The following is a 17,980-nucleotide window of genomic DNA, read 5'->3' as shown; positions in this document are numbered from 1 at the left end:
CGATTTGGAGCCATGTCCAAGTTGTATTGATATTGTTTGACAAAAGCCTCTGCCAAGTCTTTCCAGCTCTTGATGGTAGTACGAGACAAATGAGAATACCATTCACGAGAAGCTCCAGTGAGACTGTCTTCAAAATAGTACATCCACAACTTTTCATCTTCCGTGTGAGCTCCCAACCTTCCCAGATAAGATTGGAGATGAGTGCGTGGGCAAGAAGCCCCATTGTATTTCTCAAAAGTAGGGGGTTTGAACTTGTGAGGAATCCTTACTCCCTGAACCAGACCAAGATTTGTGACATCAAAGCCTAAGGAATTTTGAGACTCCAAAGATTTGAGCTTCTCAGCAAGCTCATCCATACGGCGAGTGGTCTCGAGGGCCTCGTCGTGCAAAGAAAATTGATCATACTGATAATCTTCAGTAACGGGGCGTCTGTTAATCCGAATTCCTTGATTCACATTGTACCTTCCGCCAATACCATTTCCAACATTCCCTGTGTTGCCAACATTACCCGGGTTTCCATCAGCATTTGCGTTACCCGCGTTACCAGTGTTCACAGGGTTATCCGCGTTCCCAGGGTTACCAGGGTTTCCCTCAGCATTTGGTATCTCCACCTCCGGATCGGGTCTCGGTTGCTCAACCAATTCCCTCAGCTTTTTCTGGCCTTCTGCCATACCAGTCATCAATGTCATGAATTGATCCATCCTTTCACGCATATCAGCCAGCTCTTTCTGTACTTGGTCCATCGCTAGCTGTGGACGATTTTCCTTTGTCGGGTACCTGTGGACTCGCTTGGGACCAATAACTGCCTGATACAGGGAACAAACATTAGACACTGCGGTGACACCTGCAAAACAGACAAGGGTTAATATGCATGGTATGCGATGCACTGCTTGTTCAGTTTTAAGGCACCCCCGTTTTGAAAGGGAATACCCTGCAAATGAATAAGCATGAGATGTTGGATGCAAATATGCAGATGATGTTATGCGATGTAAAGGCATGTTAATCAGAATTGATGGACCCGCTTGAACATCTGTCAGGTTGCACTTCCTGGAGAGAAATTCACTGAGGAATATAATACAAGCCCAAAACTCTGCTCCAGAAAACCGGGTTGGTTGGAGGTTAAGGTTTCCTGAATTTAGCCCGCCCCTCACTGGTAGGTTCTAAGAACAGAAGTTCGTCAGCTTCAGCCCTTCAGTCGCGAATAATACGTTTACTACTGAAGGTTTGGTATTATTACGGGACAAAAGACCTCCATTGACTCCCCTCAACAGGACATCCTAATAGCAAGTTCCCAGTCTCGGGATCCTCGGATTGAGCAGCGAGAATGCGCCCACCAGAGCTAACATAATCACGTCTCAGAGGAGAGGCCTCGACTGAGTTCTCGGGAAATGGTCACCAGAGTCGACGATTTCTAGAGGAACATCCTGCCGTTACGGAACACCCGTAAGACATAATATATCCAGAAGAAACCTCGTCTGGGTGTGGTTCTTTACGAACGACTTAACGTAGCAACACGCCACGCAAGCCTCATGATTATCTACTCTAAAACCTGTGTGTACACTCAAGCCTGGGTAATGGGCTTATCTCTCATAAAACACCTCATCCCAACAAACAAACAAACAGATCCAACAGATACAACAGATGCATGCAAGCAGGTAAGCAAATAAAGGTACAAAAGCATGAACACCCAATAAACAAGAAATCACACAATCTAGGAGGGACTCACTTAGGGAAGATGGACCAGCAAGAGGTCAACTTCTTTCAATCCCCAGCAGAGTCGCCAGCTATCGCAACCTGAAAAATACAGTGCGCGAAAAAACAACCGGCGAAAGAAAATGACAGAAGAGTCGCCACCGTGCGTTATTCATCCCAAAGGAGGGAAAGGAAACGCTCGAAGTAAACCTGAAAAAGGAAAGGACAAGACGGGGTCTTGCAACCAAATCTTGGGTTCGGGAGTCGGTTATGCGAAGGGAAGGTATTAGCACCCCTACGCATCCGTAGTACTCTACGGGATCCACTTTTGTAGTTCTTGTCTAAAGGGTGTGAGTTTATCTTGTGTTGTTTACCAAAACAAAAAGGTTAAATGAACATGACTCGCGCGGATGTCGCATCCACTGCATACGTATCTCATCTGAATATGAGAATCAGAGTCTTCGTAGCTCGGCTGACCTATGGGTTGGGGGGATGTGTGCTCGCTAAGACATTGCGTCTTATGCCTACGTATCTCATCTGGAATGAGAATCAGAGCAAGCTGTAGTTCGGCTAACTATGGGGTTATCGATTGGGTTTTGGACGAACGACGTCACTACGCAATCTACCGGATGCTCGACCTTTGGAGACTTACTCGCCTGTAGTAGAAGGAGTTAACGTGTTGCTTTGGGTTTTAGGGTTTGGGATGCTCAAGGGCAAAAGGGCAGTCCTTGACGAAGGAACCGCGCTACCTGCAGGGATACGAACACATACAAAACAAACATGTATAAAGTAAATGTGCCAACAAGGGGCTCAGAAGTAAATAAACAAAAGAAAACAAATGCCTCCTATCGAGGTCTTCCAGCTAAGAAAGCGATAAAATGCGGAAAAGAGGTAAAAGTACCACACGGATAAAGATCCGAAGTAACAGCAATTAAAGGAGTAAGAAACCCAGGGATCTCCCAAGCTAATGCCATCAAAGAAAGGTGAGTCAGTACAGGTAATCGGAATGAACCTCCAGGGGGTATCCCACAAATAAAGTGGGAAACCACGCAAGTTATCCCTGCAAACGTCATGTGAGCCCTCACAAAAACTCAACAAAAGGGTTAGTGAAACAAGATAGGGTAACCAAGAGTTGCCCCCAAATCAAAATGTAACCACATGAATCATGCCCTTTCAATTCACAAAAAAGCTCACAAAAAGCAACTAAGGGTAGGAGGCCTAAACCTCTTGTTAAACATATGCATCGAAAGGGTATCAAATTCACCCATAATACCTCATACATTCAGAAAATTCAAATTGAAAGCATAGAGATGATGCATATAGGGCAAACCTGACTAGAGAGCTTGATTGAAATTGAGTTGCACCCGTGAGGTTTACAAAACAATCTTTAGGGTTTATGTGAGGCAGAGGTGATTCTGTGCAGTTGAGTTCCCTTCAGGGTTTGGAGGCTGCTCTGAACTTTGTTAGCTCTTCTCTCACTATCTTTTTCCTCAGGGTTTTGTTCCAAGGAAACCTCAAAGTATTTTTGCTTCTCTCCCTTTTTCTGTCTGATCTCCCTCTTTTATAACCTGATTTTCATGGCTTTGTAGGCTCAAATGAGAGAGGTCCAAGTCCAAGTTTTTTCTATTATATTTTATTTATTTATTTATTATTATTTTTATTTATTTATTTGTAAACTTTTTTTTTTCATTTTTTTTTTTCGTTTTTTTTCGTTTTTTTTTTTTTTTTTTTAAGTTTCTTGGATCTAATTCTGATTGACATGATGAAATGCAATATGAAATGCTAAATGAATGCATGAATGAGGAGGGCAAATTTTGGGGTGTTACAATACAGATAGAAGGACTTATCCCTTTTAGGTCAGCGATGTTGTATCCTAACGCAGTTGGATATTTTCTTAAGACATCTAGTATCTTTTCAGTTTCCATCTGTCCCAAGTCAGCGTTGACTATTACTGGTCTTTTCAGTTCAATGTCTAGGAATTCGTATCTTAGGTTCTTTGGTAGTGCTTTTAATTCCAAGTCAGGTTTCTTTGGGCATGGCATGTGGTTGGGCGTAAGTGCTAAGCATTCGCTTAGACTGACATTTTGGTATGGTTCATGCCAATTATCGTCTTCAAAGATTGGAGGGATTTGGATTTTCATTATATCAGAGTATGTGGTTTCTTGCATCTCCATCTCTCTTACGCACTCGTCTATGACATCAAGTAGATAACAGGTGTCGTCTATAGCTGGCGCTTGTAAGAATTGTGTTAAGATGAATTCAACCTTTTCCTCTCCAACTTCGAATGTCAGCTTACCTCTCTTTACGTCTATTATAGCTCCGGCGGTAGCCAAGAATGGCCTTCCTAATATAATAGGTGTATTGGCATCTTCTTTGATGTCCATGATTATGAAGTCTGTAGGAATGTAAAATTGTCCTACACGTACGGGGACATTCTCTAGTATACCGACATGATATTTGATTGAGCGGTCAGCTAATTGAACAGACATCTTGGTTGGTCTTAATTCTCCCATATTGAGCCTTTTACAGATGGTTAAGGGCATTACACTAATGATGGCACCTAGATCGCATAGAGCTTTGCCTATGACGAATTTTCCAATGACGCAAGATATGGAAAAACTGCCTGGATCTTTTAGTTTGGGAGGCATGTTATTTTGGATTATTGCGCTACACTCTGCAGTAAGTGTAACTATTTCGTTATCCTCAATCTTTTTCTTATTGGATAGGATTTCCTTAAGAAATTTGGCATATGAGGGCATTTGTGTGATGGCTTCTGTAAAGGGAATTGTAATGTTTAGTTGCTTCAGAAGTTCAACAAATTTCCTAAATTGAGTTGCAGTTTTAGAACTTTCGAGTCTTTGAGGATACGGAATGGGTGGTTTATAAGGAGGTGGAGGCACATAAGGTTTTTCTTTCTCTTCGGCCTCTCGGGTATTATCGTCTATTTCCTTTGGTTCACTTACCTGCTCAGTTGAGGTTTTGCCTGGTTTTTGGTACATGGCAGGGTTTTGGAGTCTTGGATCTATGAGTCCGTCTATTTCTTTTCAACTCCTCAGTATAACGGCATTTGCATGTCCTTTTGGATTAGGTTGCGGCTATCCAGGAAATGTTCCAGCTGGAGCGGCAGTAGATGCTTGATGTTGAGCCACTTGTGAAATCTGTGTTTCAAGCATTTTATTGTGGGTGGCTAAGGCGTCTACTTTGCTCGCTAGTTGTTTAAGTTGCTCGCTAGTGTGTATGTTTTGGTTCAAGAAGTCTTTGTTTGTCTAATCTTGGGTAGCTATGAAGCTTTCCATCATTAGTTTGAGGTTTGACTTCCTAGGCATGTTAGGAGCATTATTGGCTGGCTTTTGATATCCAGGCGAAACAGTTGGTGCTTGGCCAGGTGCATACATGGCGTTGTTATTCTTATACGAAAAATTTGGATGGTTTTTCCAACCTGGGTTGTAGGTATTCGAATAAGGATTTCCTTGTGCGTAATTTACTTGATCGGTTAGGACTCCTGCTAATATCTGACATTCTTGTGCAGTGTGTCCAGGGTTTCCATATAACTCACAGTTTGGAGTTACAGTAGCCACGGTGGTTGCGGGTGGTATGGTCAAGTTGTCTAACTTTTGAACAAGGGCATCTACCTTGGCATGGATATGGTCAAGGCTACTGATTTCGTACATTCCACTCTTTGTTTGGGACTTTTCTACTGGAGTTCTTTCACCTCCCCATTGGCAATGGTTTTGGGCCATGTTTTCAATGAGTTGATAGGCTTCGTTGTATGGCTTGTCCATAAGTGCACCGCCCGCGGCAGCGTCTACTGTCAGTCTTGTGTTATACAAAAGCCCATTGTAAAATGTGTGAATGATCACCCAGTCTTCGAGACCGTGATGTGGACATATCCTCATCATGTCTTTGTATCTCTCCCATGTGCCGTAGAGAGATTCTACATCTTTTTGTCGGAATCCATTGATTTGAGCTCTCAGCATAGCAGTTTTGCTCGGTGGAAAATATCAGGATAAGAAGACGTTCTTCCATTCTTCCCATGTTGTAACTGAGTTGGATGGCAAGGATTGCAACCAAGCCCAAGCTCTGTCTCTTAGTGAGAAGGGAAAGAGGCCCAGTCTTATCGTATCTTGAGATACACCATTCGCCTTTACAATGTCTGCGTACTGCACAAACTTGGTCAGGTATTCATTAGCGTCGTCCGTAGGATTTCCAGCAAATTGATGTTGTTGGACGGCTGATAATAATGAGGGTTTCAGCTCGAAATCGTTTCGATTTATAGTGGGGGCAGCAATGTTGTTGTGAGGTTCTTATTGGGACGGGGTAGCGTAGAATTTAAGAGGACGATTCTATGGTCCTTCTTCAGCCATCGTTGGTTTTTCTTCTGGTTTAGTAGGAAAGAAGATATCAAGAATATCGTACCTTTGTTGGTACTCTAGTATTCGGTGTCTTAAATATAAGAAACACTCTAGTTCGGCGATTGGTGGTGCTAAGTTATCGCCTTGTGAGCGAGTACTTGGCATGCAATCGGGGGGAAATAAGGGAAAGAAGATTAGTTTTTATTTTTACCTTAGTTTATACCGTGCAACGAAAGAATCACACTATTTAACTAAATCAGGTCCCCGACAACGGCGCCAAAAACTTGATACGTGCGTGACTGTATATAGAATATAGTCAACCGGATACTTGACTGCAAGTGCACAGTTCAGTCGTTTTAGTTTTAAAAGATATCGAACCCACAGGGACCGATGGTCAAACTAGTGCTACTAACGTCACTATGTTTAGCTAAGTGATTTATAGAAGTTCGGGTGCAGAGAATTAAATCTAAGAGAAATTGAGTTTTAAGAAAGTATTAATAGGAGGAATCAGTATGCAACGCATTAATCTTCAGTGAGTTGATAAGTCACCGGTGTATAGTTCAAATACCAAATATCTTTCAGTAGAAAATACTTATTTAAAAGACTTTATCTCACACTCTCGTGGTTGTTGACTCGGCCAATAGCTTTAAGTCAGAATGTACGCTCTCGCTGTCCCATTTGAAGTTAAAAATACTTTTTGAATATAAATAAGTTCTAATTGCTTTTAAAGTGCTCTTGCTGTTTTTAAAATCAATGCCTAGTTTTTACTATCCAACTCGAGTCTCACGCTCTCGCGATTGTTGGTTCTCACCTTAGTTAATTTCCCACTCTCGTGGCAAAATTGTATTAAATAGCTTCTCACTTTTATGACAAATTTAATTAAATTTAAATTAAAAACCTCAGCCGAAAAGATTGTTTGAGAAAAGGAGTTTTTCACCGATTATTATTAAATCCCATCCAATTAAGTTATTACATACCGATATCGGTAGTTTAGCCGGACATGTTAAACAGCGCAAACACAGACGAGCATAGACAGATTAATAGTGCAGCAAACACAATTATAATAATAACAGGGCAATAATAATAATAATTGAATAAAAACCTGGAAATTGGATTAACAGAGTACGTTGAATCTTGGAGTACTTGAGCAGTCCTCCACAGGTCGGTAGGATTCTGCTTCTTCGATACAATTTCTTACTAAATTAAATAAAGTGTAGTAGTTCCCCAGTGTAGGAAACTACTACTTTGGCTAACTAAAAAACGGAAAGGAAAGGGGAAAACAGAAATTCTAAACGGAATGGTAACTGAATTACGGTAAGGAAAACAAAGTTGCTGAAGGAAAAAAGCTAGAATGTTGTAGAAAAATAACCTGCAGAGGGAGTGTAGACGTTCCATTTTTTTCCAACCTTCGTCCTTTTTATATTCCTCATAGGTCTTGGCAGTTAAGATAATTAAGGGTGACTGGTTGAGTGAGGAATCCACGGGAAGTGGTTCTGTTGGAAAGAATTTAGGCAAGTTTTGATTGCTTCTGTTGAATGCTTCAAGCGTTAATTCTGGCAGTGTGACGCTCGTCATGGCATGCGCCTTTGTGACGGTCGTCACATCAGCAATTTTTGTGTTCTTCTGTTTTCTGTTTTTCTGATGCTTTCTCATCTGTTTCTTCTTCTTTTTCTTCGTTTTCTACATTTTGCTCATTCATGCTTGGAGATTGAAATACCTGCATGTAAGACCCCAATTTTGTCCCTAAGATCCCTCATGGCTTCATAACATTTGCATTGCCTTAAGGATCATTGGACACCTTGCTTCCTTCCCTATGGGTGGGTTATCTTTCTTTTGAGTGATTCTTAATCACCAAGCATGCTTGCATTTGTATATCATTGTTTTTCTTTTAATCACTAACCAAAAGTACAAAACTATGTCATTAACCCTTTGTATTGCAGATGAAGCAATAACAGGTCAAAGCAGTCAAAGGCATTCATTGAGTAATAGATGGTGGTCATTCTTGAGATTTGGACCCCCACAATCATTCACAAGAGTTCATATGAGTTATGATGTCATTTTGAAGCAAAATCCCAAGTGGTAGAGGCTTGAATTTCATTAGAACATTTTCAGATCATCTGAAGACCTAGAAAGTCAACTGCAAAGTCAACTGTGGACTTGGAGGTGGGAAGTGATTAGAAATACTTCATTCATGTTCAAACAAGTCTCATTTGACATTTCAAACACTCACATTGAAGAATTTGAGGTCCAATCAAAAATTTCCCAAAATAGAAAGTGACCCATAATTTGAACTTTCCACAAATGGAAAGGTTTTGGACCAACTTCAACCCAATATTACATCATCAAAAAAGCTTCAAATGAAATTGTGTTGAACATGAAAGTTGTAGATCTTTCTCTCCCATTTCCAAAATGTCCAAGATCATGAGCATATGATGTGTGGTTGAGGAGATATGATCCAATCATAGCAAAGTGTGCTTGAAAATTCAAATGGGCATAACTTTTCAACCAAAGCTCCAAAATGAGTGGTTCTTTTTGCAATATTCTCCTCTTGACCTCTAATTTCCAAATCATGCATCACATTACATGAATTGTCATCACATGATCATTTGTTAATCCATGGTTTTTTTGGAGGAAAATTACAAAATTCAAAAGTGGTGCATTGTATGAACTTTTTGCCATTGCCATTGGTTTTAAAAAATGATTTTAAGTGAAAATGATGAAGCAATTGGTACTGTTCACGTGTAAATGATACATGCACCATGCAACTTTTGATTTTTGCAAAAACACCTCATTTCACTTAACCAAGTTAATTAGGGATTAACAAGTTGATTAGTAAAGCATATAAATACCTAAACCCTAACAGAATTGAGGAGGATTAATCATTTTTCACATTTTCTAGAATTGGTGTCCTATTGACTGAGTTAGGGTTGATTAAAGTTTCATGCATGAATATTATTTTGTTCGATTTGATCTTAATATGTGAAATTATACTTAGCTATTCATTGATCCATGATCTCCTTTGAAAGATCTACACATTGATGTATTTGATTTTGATTTCTGGAGAAATTTTCTGGAAAGTGCATGAACACGTACACTGTTCATCTTCATGAAGATGAAGATCATCATATTTCCAGATTTGCTACGAACTGGCCACGATTTTGCTATGAAATTCCATTTAGCTACGAACTCAGCGCGCGCTAGGGTTTTACAGGGAAACGCAATCGTTTTGGAAGCGCGCGCTTCTTTTTGAATCCACACCGGATTCGATTCCCAGCGAGGGAATTAATTTCAAATGTTATCATATTTTCTCATTTTCCCTCCATGAACCATGCTATGTGCTTCATATGTTTTTTTAATTTTTTCCAATTTGTAAAATGCATAACAAATTGAAAATTGATCCAAATTGATCCCAGTTTTTTGCAAAATGCTCCTTATTCTGTCTAGTTTTTTATCATCATAATTTCCAAAGTTGTGCTTGGCTGGATTTGATTTGGTGCTAGGTTATGTGAGCATGTATGCATACTTGACCTTGCCTTGCTTATCTTGTTGTGAAATGCTCAAAAATAATCCAATGAACTTGAAATTTTGCATGCTATTTCTAGACACATTGCTTGACATTTTGGTTTTGGTTTGACATTTTTATCAATTACCATTTCTGTTTTATGCATGTGCTAACTTGGTGTGACAATTTGTGTCACACCTTTGAATGTCCAACTTGTACCATTTGATTTCCATGCTAAATGATTTTTGATTCTTCTGATTTTTTGTATGTTGATTATGATAGATGTCTTGATTGTTCATGAATTTTTCCAGATTTATTTGAATCATTTCTGTTTTGATTTGAATTTTTCATTCATGATGATCACATATGAGCTTTGAAATTGTCTTGGACTTCACTTGATCATGAAATGCATTTGATGATTGATTTTGATGTGAGTCTTTTTGGGATATGTCAATATGTGTTTGAAGTTACTTTGTGTTGAATTTCAGCTCCTGTTTTGAAATTTTTCTCCATCTTTGACCCTAGGCTTTGACCTAGTGGTTTGTGGCTTACATGTGGGCTTTGATTTCAGGTTTAAGCATCCAAGACCATAGTTGATGATGCTTCCTCATGTGATTGTTGATGTTTGCTTTTGATTACTAACATTTGTGTGTCTTGTAGGTTGATGCTAACTCATTTGAGTTTGCCTTATGGCTTACACATTTATACATTGGGATTATCTGTTGCTTATTGATTGTTGTCTGTTTGTCTGAGCATTGTACTGATTTGTTTAGTGTTTCCACAGGTACATAAGTTGCTTTAAGTTCACTTGAACTTTGCTTTTGCTTGGTTGCTTAACCACTTAGGTATAATCCCTCTTCTTCATGTAGTCTGGAAGACCTGTCCTGTTATGTGGGCAGGCACCTGTCTGAAGTCCTCCTTAAGAGGCAATGCTTGTGATTGTTTAATTTTGTGCCAAGCAGATAAAGTCCTCTTTAGAGGCAATTGGCAGATAAAAGAGATGTGTAATCCATCTCCTGCTACTCAGTGTGTCATTCACTTTGCTCACACCATGTGTTGATGCATTGTGAATGAGAACCCAAGATCTTATAGAGTCAATCATTTGTGGAGAAGAGTTTCTACTTTCTGAATTCCCACACTTTCCATTGATCAAAGCTCTCCCAGGCCAGGGATAAGAGCTATGAGGCACACCCCTCATCTCCATTTCATCTGCTTCACCCTAACTCTCAATGTTAGGGTTAAGAGCTCAAAACACCCCATTCCAGTTGGTTGTAAAGCCTAACCTTGCTTGAGCCTATTTGTTTGTGTATAGCGTGTGCTAATTGACTTGTTTGTTTGCTTACTTGATTCATCTGTGTATACTTGCTTGAGTGTGCCTTTGTGCATGTATCTTCATTACTTGTATATCATTTCATAAACATTGTTCATCACTTTGTAACATTTTGTTTTGTCCATGGAGGAGGCAAGCATAAGTCCATTGATTGGCAGTTGTTTCCTGTGATATGATAGGAGACTAGTATAAGTCCATTGATTGGCATCTGGTATCCATGTTTCTCTTTGTTTTAGGAGATTGGTGTAAGTCCATAGATTGGCATCTGGTATCCATGTTTCTCTTTGTTTTATGAGACTAGTATAAGTCCATTGATTGGCATCTGGTATCCATGTTTTCTTTGTTTTATGAGACTAGTATAAGTCCATTCATTGGCATCTGGTATCCATGTTTTCTTTGTTTTGTGAGACTAGTATAAGTCCATTGATTGGCATCTGGAGTCCATTTTGTTTTGTGAGATTGGTATAAGTCCATTGATTGGCATCCAGTATCCATTTGCTTTGTTCATCTGTTATTTGTTTATTGCCTTTTCCAAAGGAATCACTTGAATCATCTACATATGATCTCAAGAGGTGAACACTTAAGAAGTTTTGCTTCCTCATCCTCCCACCTTTTGTTGCTTTAAACCCCCATTTGCATGTTAACCCAAAACTTGAAAACTATTGTGAAAACATTTTGACATGATTTCAAATTAGAAACCTAGGCCTTAAGCCTCTGATTTTCAAAACTCCATTTTTCACAATACTTCTTTTGAATTGAATTCTAATCATACTTTGACCATTTTTGTGAATAATCCTAATTGGTTAATTTCACTCATTCAATTGTTTTGTGGCTTTGTCCATTCTTGATAAGTTTTCATATATTAGCCATAGATTTCAATTATCTTAGTGGTTGATGTAAATCTCACCTTTGTCCTTAGTGATTGAATTGTAAGACTTCCTTGCTTATTATAGGGCATGGTCCCTCACTAGCAAGTTGAAGTTGTTCTCACATGGTGGACTTGTGGTTGTATAGGTTGAGTTTTCTCCCGTGGATAATGAAAGACCTTAGGGCTTTTGTTTAAAATCAACCCATTCATATTTTGGAAATCTTTTAGCCGAACTACGAGGTTTTGATCCTGTAAAGGTACGTAGGCAATGGTTATCCATCCAAACACAAAAATAATAACATGTATATTCTTTCTCTCATCCCTTCAATCATGTTTGCACAACAAATATTTCATAAACAAATAACCTTTCATACAACAAGTTGTGAAAAGGGCTCCCTAGGAGTACCTAGGACATTTTTGGTGCCTAACACCTTCCCATTGCGTAATTAACCCCTTACCCTGATCTCTGATCTTTTCATTAGTTTTCTATGTGTAAAACTTCTTAGGCTTTTGTTCGCTTTTTAGCCATTCCTTTGGATAAATAAAAGTGCGGTGGCGACTCGATTCTTTGTATGCTTTGCTTTTGGTTTAATCAATAAATCATAAAGTGACGAATACACCGCTACACTGCAAAAATAACTCGAATACTTGTGAAATAATCGGAATATAAACTAAAGTGGTATGATCTTTGAGTGTAAGTCAAGGCAAATATATGATGTATTTTCGCGTTATCAAACTCCATAGTGGCTTATCCCCCTAAAATGAATTTGTTTAAGGTTCCCCAGCAAATATGACCTTTACTCTTCAACGATGTTATCATCATATCCTCATGAAATCTACACCTTATGACAAATAGAAATCTCTTTTAGAGAAGTTTGTCTATCCCCAAGAAGTATAAACCTAATGACAAATGGAAGTCTCTTTCTGAGCAGTTTGTCTATTCTCAATGAAGTTATCAATATACCAGATTTTCTCACATCACATGGCATCTCTCTAAATAAGTCTCAAAGAGAAGCATGATGAAGAAATGATTATCTCTCCAGAAGGTTCCATCAAAGAAATTTATCTAGGATTGTTACAAGTGTTTATCTCTTTATTTGAGGTAATTTGTCACGAATACTTTCTAATTCCGATGAAATGGCGACCGCGTCCAACGGAAGATCCCTAGTGAGTCTGTTGCCTATTCATCACATGCCATCTCTCTGAAGAAGTCTCAAAGAGAAGTATGATGAAATTTATTTTTTCGTCAAATGGCATCTCCCTAGCAAATCCCTATAAGAAGTTTGATGAATACCCTTACAGATTGTTCTTCTCTTTATTTTAGAAATCTGTCTTGCAAATTGTAAGACCCCAATTTTGACCCTAAGATCCCTCATGTTATCTCATCAAATGCATTATCTTTGGGATCACACCTTGGCATCCTCCTTACCCCTCATTCATTGGGTTTGCATTAGGAGAGATCACCAAGCACATTTGATTGTATGATACTTTGTTTTTTCATTATTTACTAACCAAAATGCCAAAAATATGTCATTGTATAGTCTACTTCTTTTGTAGGTAGTGTGTGTGGTCACCCATGCTCCATCAAGCTCATATCTAGGGTTTGAAACCCTCAATGCAAGGATACTAATCAAGAGATGGTTCACATTGACTCTAGACATCATATATGGATCCCCATGTTCTTCATTTATCATTTGGATCAATAAATCATCAAGAGTTTGAAGCTTGTTTGCCTTGGAAACCCTAATTCATCTGGGTATCTTGTGTGACTTCCTCAGTAAGTTTCTTCAACATTTGGTCCAATAAATCAATTGATACTTAATATTACATCATCTTATACATATATGATCATCCATGAGTCCCAAATATAAATAAAGCTTTAAGTTTGCAAGTAGGTTCAAGGTGGTTGACCAGAGAAAGTCAATTGGTCAAAACTGGGGTTCCCTAGACCTTATCTCCTACAATTTTTGTCATATGAAAATTATTCCAAGATAAAGTTTACTCCTTATTACATTTAAAACAATTTTAATGTTGAAGTCAAGAGCTAGTTTTTCTTGGAAAGTCATTTTTTTATGGTAAAAGATTATAGGTCATTCTGTCTGAACCCTAGTTAGGAGGTCAACTTCCAAGGACCATAACTTGCTCAGTTTTTATGAGATGAAAGCCATTAAAGTTTCATGGTCAAATTCAGGGTGTCCTCGCCAACTTTTATTCTTATAAGAAATTCAAATTCAACTTTCAATAGCATGTGCCAAGAGGACACATTATAGGTCATTTTGGTCCATTACCTTTGAACAAGTGATTTTCCTCAACTTCTAAAATGCATAACTCCTTCGTTCCAAATCCAAATTAGGTCAAATTTGTGACTAAATTGAAGAGGTTTGAACTAGATACAACTTTGATGAAGTAACATTTTCCATTTGAAGCCCATAGCAAAAGTTATTCAAGATGGAAGAAGTGAACATTTGACTTGGTACTTGGAAAGTTTTCAAAAATGTTTGATTTTCCAAACTTCCACCTCAAAATTCATCATGATCCAAGCTTTAAATGGAAACGTGTTCAATATGAAAGTTGTTCCCCTTGATCTCACCTTTCCAAAACGTTCAAGATCATCTCATTTGGCCAAGAATTGAAGGACTTGCATATGGGTTCTTTTCAAAGGTTTATTTGGATGAATTTTACATACACATTTCAATCTTCATTGCATGAGCACATGACATGATTTCAACATTGCACATGAGTAATTTTGGACCTAATCACATCATTTCATGAGCCTATCACACGCCCATGCAAGCATGCAAGGAAATTATTGTTTTTGGACAATTTTGGAAGTGTGAAAATCAAATGGATAGCCTATAAATAAGACCCTCATGGCTTAGAATTAAGGACCCCTTGCCCAAGCTTTGAACCTGCAATCCAAACCCTCGCCATTAGAGGATAATCTTGAAGGTTTTAATTTTAAAATTGATTTTCAAATCTCCTTTTATTTTGAGATTGAAACTCCAAGAGTCCAAGCATTTCCTTGCTTCAATTCAACTCCTACAAGCTTCTGAAGTCAGGCCAAGGCCAATTAGAAGCAAGATCAAGCAAGTTTGAAGCTCACTCGAAGGTGATTTTCTAGAATTTTCATCTCTTCGATTCTCTCTCAATTCGTCATTATTCTTTGTGATTTTTGGTTGGCTGAAGTCCTACCAATGTAGGCAACAAGAATGAGTTGCTTTGAGGTTAAATCGAAACAACTCAGTTCATGATCCTCAAAATTCAAATCCATGTATCTTTTTATATACTTGGAATTGGAGAAAATTGAGGCCAGATTCGTGATCCTGAGCATTTTCTCTTTGAAATAGTGTCCTTGTTTTTTATTTTCCATTTAGATGAAGTTGGACCAGTCTGGTGGAGGTCACCGAAGAAGATGATCGGAGCCCTAGCTCCGGTGGTGTGTTATCGCACTTCCTGACCATCTGATCATGTTTAAATGTTCTAATCTCAACTATTGCATTTGATTACCACGCGTATATTGAGTTGACCAAGGTCCACCATGGAACACGCGCGTGCGGCCATCAGATCTTCCACCTCAATTAATGAGGGAGATCTGATGACCCTTGTTTTTTCTATTTTTATTTTAATTTCTGATTTTATGTTTAATCCTTTTATTTTGTTTAATTCATAATAATTTCCTTTTTAATCCAAAAAATATGGGACTTTCACCAAAAATCTTTAAATATTTTTCTATTTCATATTCTAAATTAAAATTATTTTTTGGATTAACTTTGATATTTTTCATGAATTAAAGGTTTTTATGCATATTTTTAATTGTTTAAAAATACTTCTGACTTTTCAAAAATCATGAAATTTTTTGTCTAAGGTCCTTTGACCTTGTTTAACCTAGGATAAATCTCTTGACCATTTATTTGGTGTTTTGAAGATATTTTAGGTTTTGACCAAATTAAAATCTATTTTTAATTCATTTTAAATTGATTTTTAATTGATTAAATGTGTAAAAATTATGTTGAGCCATTTTTATGGTCTTGTGATGTTTGACTACTTGTTTGGGCCTTGGTCAAGGTTGATTTGACTTTTGTGGGATTAAAACTATTGGATTTAGGGGATTGATGAAATGTACATTTCATCTCCCAAAATGAATGAATGGTTTTAATTTGATGAAAATCCTCCCATAATCAATTTATGTTTCTATCTTCCCCTCCCTCTTCATATTCATCCATATTCTTCCCCATTCCCTCACTTGACCAATGAAATCTCTAATGTTTTAAGGCTAATTGGTTGATCAATGACCTTGTGTCAGATGAACCAATACAAGTATGACTGAGATATACCCTCCCTTTTGATCTTTTTTCAGTGTGTGGTATGTTTTAGGAGTTTGGTTCTTTATACCAATTCTCTAACATGCATTAACACCTAAATTTTCATTTCTCGACCTCAGATAGTTGTGACTTTTACATAAGTCCAATTACGATTGCTTAACATAGAGCTAAATTTGACCCTCGAGGCATAGCATTCTAGTAAGTGGGATTGTAAGTCTTCCCTTCTTCATGGCATTGTTTGGAGACTTGACCTTTTTTCCTTTCATGGGAGCTAGTGGCATACTTGTGAATTATCCAAGTTGGAGCCCTTCTCATGGAAGATGTCTTGGTTCAAGGATCCACACTTGTGAATGAATGGTCGAGTGTTCTCCAAAGAATGACTTAATCAATAAAAAAACACTACTAACACTTGACTAACGTTTTACTAACATTTGACTAATTTTTATTAATATTTCTTTACTATCAAGTCATTTACTTTATGCAATCTAAATTTCATTCATTTCCATTTACATTTCATATAACTTGTTTATGTTTATGTCATTTTCACTTTGCTCATTTGAGCCATATCTTGTGATTGTATATATTGTTTGTGTGTTTTGATTTTGTTTATGGTCTTAAGACCTTAAAATACTTAATAACAACAAAAACCCTAAAAAACATCTGGTGGACTATTGATCTTGATCTGAACTTTTGGACTTAGGATTAGGCAACATTCCCTATGCAAAAGGACTTGGCCAATGCCAACATTCTGAGACTAAGTTATTGTGAATTGTGCCTTCATATGATGTAAACTTTTGGATTTGTTTAGATTCATCTTGTAAGACCCCAATTTTGACCCTAAGATCCCTCATGCAATTTCATGACATGCATTGGCATTGGGATCATACCTTGGCATCCTCCTTACCCCTCTTTCATTGGGTTTGCTTTGGGAGACATCACCAAGCACTATGTGATTGTATCATACTTGTATATTATCATTTTTACTAATCAAAATACCAAAAATATGTCTTTGTATTTGTCTAACCCCTTTGTAGGTAGGGCATGATCCCCATTGATCTATCAAGTTCACATCCAGGGTTTAAGACCCTCATGACTAAAAGTACAATCAAGGATTGATCCATAATGTCTCAAAGCATCATATATGAGTCCCAATGATCTCTACATGTTATATTTATCTAGTATTCTTCAAGACTTTGGAGGTAGTTTGCCTTGGAAACCCTAGTTTGTCTAGGTATCTTGAGTAACTTCTCCAACAAGCTATCTCACCAATTGATCAAATTTATCAAGGGACACTTCAAAATTCATCATCTTATGCATATATGATTTACCATGAGCCTATAAAGTCAAGAGAATTGGAAGTTAGCTAGTTGGTTGATGGGGGTTGGCCAGATGAATTCATCTGATCAAAACTAGGTCTCCTTAGACCCTATCTCCTACAATTTTCACCATATGAAAATGATTCAAAGATGAATGTTACTGTAAATTACATTCCAAACAACTTTCATGTTGATTTCTAGAGCTAATTTTGCTTGGAAAGTCAATTTTTATGTTGAAACATTATAGGTCATTTTGTCTAAACCCTAATTTGAAAGTCAACTTCCCAAGACCGTAACTTGATCAATTTTTATGAGATGAAATATTTCCAAGTTGAAAAATCCAATTCAAGATGTCTAATTCAACTTTTATGTTTGGAGTAAGAGCTGATTCAACTTTTATGAGCATGTGATATGAGGATACATTATAGGTCATTTTTGACCTATACTATTGAACAAGTGATTTTCCTCAACTTCAAAAATGCATAACTCTATCATTATAAATCCAAATGACATGAAATTCGTGACCATTTTGAATTTCTTTGAAAGATATACAACATTGATGAAGACACATTTCTCATTTGGAGCTCACATGAAAGCC

At 37.7% G+C, this 17,980-nt stretch overlaps 1 non-coding gene across 1 annotated transcript; it reads left to right on the top strand.

Moving 5' to 3' along the window:
* Nucleotides 1-5,562: 5,562 nt before the first annotated feature.
* Nucleotides 5,563-5,669, top strand: LOC127089351 (small nucleolar RNA R71). The gene has a single exon (XR_007790963.1). It is a non-coding gene; the product is annotated as a small nucleolar RNA R71 (small nucleolar RNA).
* The last annotated feature ends 12,311 nt before the right edge of the window (nucleotides 5,670-17,980 follow it).

Source organism: Lathyrus oleraceus, chromosome 5 (genome assembly GCF_024323335.1).
Source record: "Lathyrus oleraceus cultivar Zhongwan6 chromosome 5, CAAS_Psat_ZW6_1.0, whole genome shotgun sequence".
NCBI lineage: Eukaryota > Viridiplantae > Streptophyta > Magnoliopsida > Fabales > Fabaceae > Lathyrus > Lathyrus oleraceus.
The sequence above is the reverse complement of the archived record's forward strand: the minus strand, read 5'-3'. Positions and strand labels throughout refer to the sequence as shown.